Source organism: Anabrus simplex, chromosome 1 (genome assembly GCF_040414725.1).
Source record: "Anabrus simplex isolate iqAnaSimp1 chromosome 1, ASM4041472v1, whole genome shotgun sequence".
Taxonomy (NCBI): Eukaryota; Metazoa; Arthropoda; class Insecta; order Orthoptera; family Tettigoniidae; genus Anabrus; species Anabrus simplex.
Window position 1 is genome coordinate 1457259095 of NC_090265.1, and position 4331 is coordinate 1457263425.

The following is a 4331-nucleotide window of genomic DNA, read 5'->3' on the forward strand; positions in this document are numbered from 1 at the left end:
TGAAGCAGCAAGCCTGAGGTTGTTCATGTATCTCAGTATGAAGGCCATGACTCTCACCAGCCGTGACCAAGAAGAAAAGCGTTGGACTAAGTCTTCAAGGAAATGACTGACAACAATTAATCAAACAGCTGGTTTCCGTTGCTCTGGCTCATCAGTGAGTTCGGAAGTTGCTAATAATAAATGAAAATGGTGAATGCAGAAGAAAATTAATGTAAAAATATGAAACATCACAAAAACTGGAAGATACTTTAACTTATTTCACATTTGTGTCAAATTGCATGTATTTATGTATTTTCGCATGTAATTGTGTCTTTTGATCGGATAAAACTAAATAATAATATTATCTGAACATTTTCAGGTAGAACAAAGTCAATCTGAGTCATCAAAGATATTTCAATTGCTTGCTGTGTTTTCCACACACATACTTGTTACATTGGGAACGTGTGACTGTTGACTTCCCTAGTTTCTCATATTTCACCCTCTTGGATACTTCACTGCTGCAGATGTGGCACCTTCCACGTTTCACTGGCTGATTTGGTACTAGATCTGGAGCATGAATAACACATCTCAGATTTGTTTCTAGGATGGACTCCATTGCCATAATTATCGATATCTGCAGCCCATATAAATAGATGGCTCGACTGTCAACAACAGGTCTCATTAGTTCGAGACCTAAACTGGAAAGGAAATTCTACGAAGATTTGTTGACTTTTCTTTCCAGCTTGTGAAATTCAGAAGATATCCTCTAAATGCATTTAGAGTTGTTGTATCGATGAGGGTGTAGAACAGAGACAAGGGCCATTTTCTTGTTCCCCTTTTTGTGAAGTAATGTCTTGCAATTTTATCCACTGTATCCACTCCACCCTTCATTGAAATGTAATACAGATTGATTTCCGTTTTCTTCTTTTCATCATTGTTTACAACAGCCCCTGTGTGCTGTGTTGAGAGCATCAACAGTAGTCACCTTGGCTTCTCTCTCACCATAATTGATACAAGAGTAACTGGCGGCCGCTGAGACTCTGGATCAGTGAAAGCAAAGAGGGTTGAATGCAAACTACGTCCAACTGTTGTCTTCAGCTCTTCAGGAATATGTCTCCTGTTTGACCTCATTGTCCCAAAAGTGTAAGTTGGATGTCTGTCCAGAGTGTTTCTGCGAGGTCTACTGATGTGTAGTATCGGTCCGTCGTCACACTGCGCCCCGAATTCTGAATGGTCTTTACCAGCCCCTTCACTATTTCTGCCGGTCTACTCTGATCTTGGGTTCTGTTGCACATTCCTGCATACACATCCATACTAAGAACGTATCTAGTCTCGGAATCAGTCAACATTCTTATGAGAATGTCGTATTTCCTTGGCTTGTCCTTGATAACCACCTTGAATGGACATTTCCCCGAAACAACTGCAAAATTTCGTCCATGGTAGTGTGAGGGCAAGGAATGAAATACTTAGAATATGTCCCATTGAATTTCCGAACAACTCCCTCAATGGCGCAAATGTGTCCGCCATGCGTCGAATTTCTCGTGTAAATTTTTCTCAAAACTAATAATTTCTATTATTTCAAAGAAACGCGTTCGACTCATTGTTTCATAATATATTTGTCGTCCATAGAGAAGAGATCATAGTTCTTGAACTGGTATGCTCATGTCGTGGTTTGCGCCCATTACAAACAATAAACCAATGTAGCAAAATAAGTAATTTTCACATGTTGGTTCCTTGCCTAAACGAGAAGCTTCTTCATTGGAATGAACATTTATGAAATTCACGATAAGAGGATTAAATAATAATTCTCCATCCTCCCTGATAGTCTTCATTTTTCCCTCACGGCGAAGCCCCGTCTTCTTCCTCACAATATTTTGTGATGGTTGGCGCGAAGGTCATGGTGGCTGTACAATATATACACGACAAGATTTTGTGATGTATTTGTCAATGTTTCCAGTACTTACAATAAAATCCCATGCCGCTTCCTCAGGTTCATTTTCAGAGTCAGAAGACCAACTTCTTCTATATCTTCCACTTCACAGGTTTCGAGATCTAATTCTTCTGAATTGTGTAAAACTTCATTTACTACTCTCTCAAGTGAAAGTTCACGACTACAGTATGTCACTTTCCTATTTATACACAACCCATTTCGTTATAAAGAGTTCTATGTGCCTGTGTATTTATGGAAGTTATTGATTTATAGTTGTGTGTCGCGAATCGTAAACACTCAATGTGCTACTTTTTTGTTAGTGCATATCATTTGTGTTTATACAAATAAAAACTGCATACACTCCAAAACTTCATGTCACTTTGTTATTCATACACTAGTGTAGATAACGCCATCCAACAAAATTGAACGGGGCATACGTACTGTAAGTAGGTGTGGTGTGAGGAGAGGTGTTGCTGGTTGTGTTCGTCTTAGACCTGTGAGAGTGCTGGTAGAAATGGGCAAGGGTAAAGAGCTTGGATATGAGTTGAAACAGGCAATTGTCGGTCTATCACTTACAGGGTGCACCATATGAAAAATAGGACTCATGGTGAAGAAAAGTCATGCCACTGTTCAATATATCGGGAATAAGTTTAAGTACGTTTGAGTACCGAAACAAAACGAACTAAGCCTACAAGCAGAAATACTTATTGTGAGGCGAGTGAAATCCAACCCTCTCATAAGTACTCCAAAGCTGCGGTCAGTGCTGGAAGCTGCTACTGGGAAGAAAATATGGGTACTCAGAAGGTCCTGCGAGTTTTACATCGACAGTGTTACCATGGCCGTGTGCCAATAAAGAGGCCCTATGTTAGTAAGAAGAACCATGCTGCAAGACTGCTCTCTGATATAGAACACGTAAACAAGGGCCAGGAGTTTTGGAATCATGTCATCCGGTTCGATGAAACTAAAATCGACCTGTTTGGTTCCGATGGTGCCCGTAGGGTGTGGATAAAGACAAATACGGACAACGATGTGGCCAATACAATTCCCACAGTGAAACACGGAGGTGGATCGTTTATGATGTGGGGGTGTATGTCAGCACAAGGTGTAGAGAATATTCAATTTATTGATGGCACGATGGACAAAGTAGAGTACAATAATACTTTGACGAACAATGTTAATCAAAATGCTGAAAAATTGGGGATGCTACCGATCTACATATTTCAACAGGAAAACGACCCCAAACATACCACTGCTCCGAAGAAGGAGTGGTTAATTTGGAACATTCCAAAACAATTAGAAACACCTCCCCAGTCTGCTGACGTAAAACCTATTGAACATTTATGGGTGTTTTTGAAGTCTAGGGTTCAGATTAGAAAGGTCACATCCAAAGATGAGTTAAAACGAGCGGCGACCCAATAAGGTACAGTATCAGCCATGAACTGTGTGCGAGGCTAGCAAATTCCATGCGGCATAGGGTGTCAAGCTGTCATTAAAGCCAAGGGTTAATCCACAAAGCACTAAGATTGGTTCTATGGTTCATTTCATTCATATTTTTAGTTGAAGAGCTGGCATCTGTATGAATAACAATGTGATGTCGGAAAAGGTCATGTGTTGTTATATTCTCCAGTATTTTTACTATATGTTGTTATAAATATTATTTTTGTGTGGTATTGTAAAGAAAACTACCAGAAATAAGTTTCGTAAAAGACAATTTCTGTAACATCCATTTGAATGTCCAAAATCTACTGCTCTTTTCACAATATGAAACTGTATGAATAAGAAAGTGGCATACTGTATGTCTTCTCACTGCCATGGTTCACTCTTTTGAAAAGAGTTACAAACAACAGAGTACAACAATCAACTGTGACACCTTTGTTGTAACATGCAGGCCAATCAAACATAATTCACAGCATTAGAAACAAAATCACTAAACAATGAAGTGACTATTGAGAGATCCTTTGATTTACCAACGGGAGGGCTTCGGAAGCCCACAGCAAAATGTGCAGTATTCATTAGTCTTTGGTCTATAATATTAGAAAATAATAATGTTTTTATGAACTTCAATATAATTATGGCAACTACATTGCTTCTCAAAGATGCCATTAAATTATTTCACATGGTTAATAGGCGAAATAGTACTTATGGGCCTCCAGGCCTACCCCTCCAACCCCATACCGTTGGTATTGGTAGGGTTAATAGATACATACTTACCAGATATTGTAATAGGAGTTGAGTCATGGCTGAGAAATGATATAATGGAAGCAGAAATTTTCGCTAGGAACTGGAGTGTATACCGTAGAAATAGGAAAGGAATGGTAGGAGGGCGTGTATTCATTTTGCTGAAAGGAGAATTCGTAAGCTACGAAAAAGTTAAAGATGACAAGCTTGATATTCAAAGTGTAAGGCTCATCTCTAAATATAA

At 39.2% G+C, this 4331-nt stretch overlaps 1 pseudogene; it reads right to left on the minus strand.

Annotated features, from left to right (window-relative positions):
* Positions 1-382: 382 nt before the first annotated feature.
* On the minus strand, positions 383-1580 carry LOC136860840 (piggyBac transposable element-derived protein 4-like; annotated as a pseudogene).
* Between the last annotated feature and the right edge of the window lie 2751 nt (positions 1581-4331).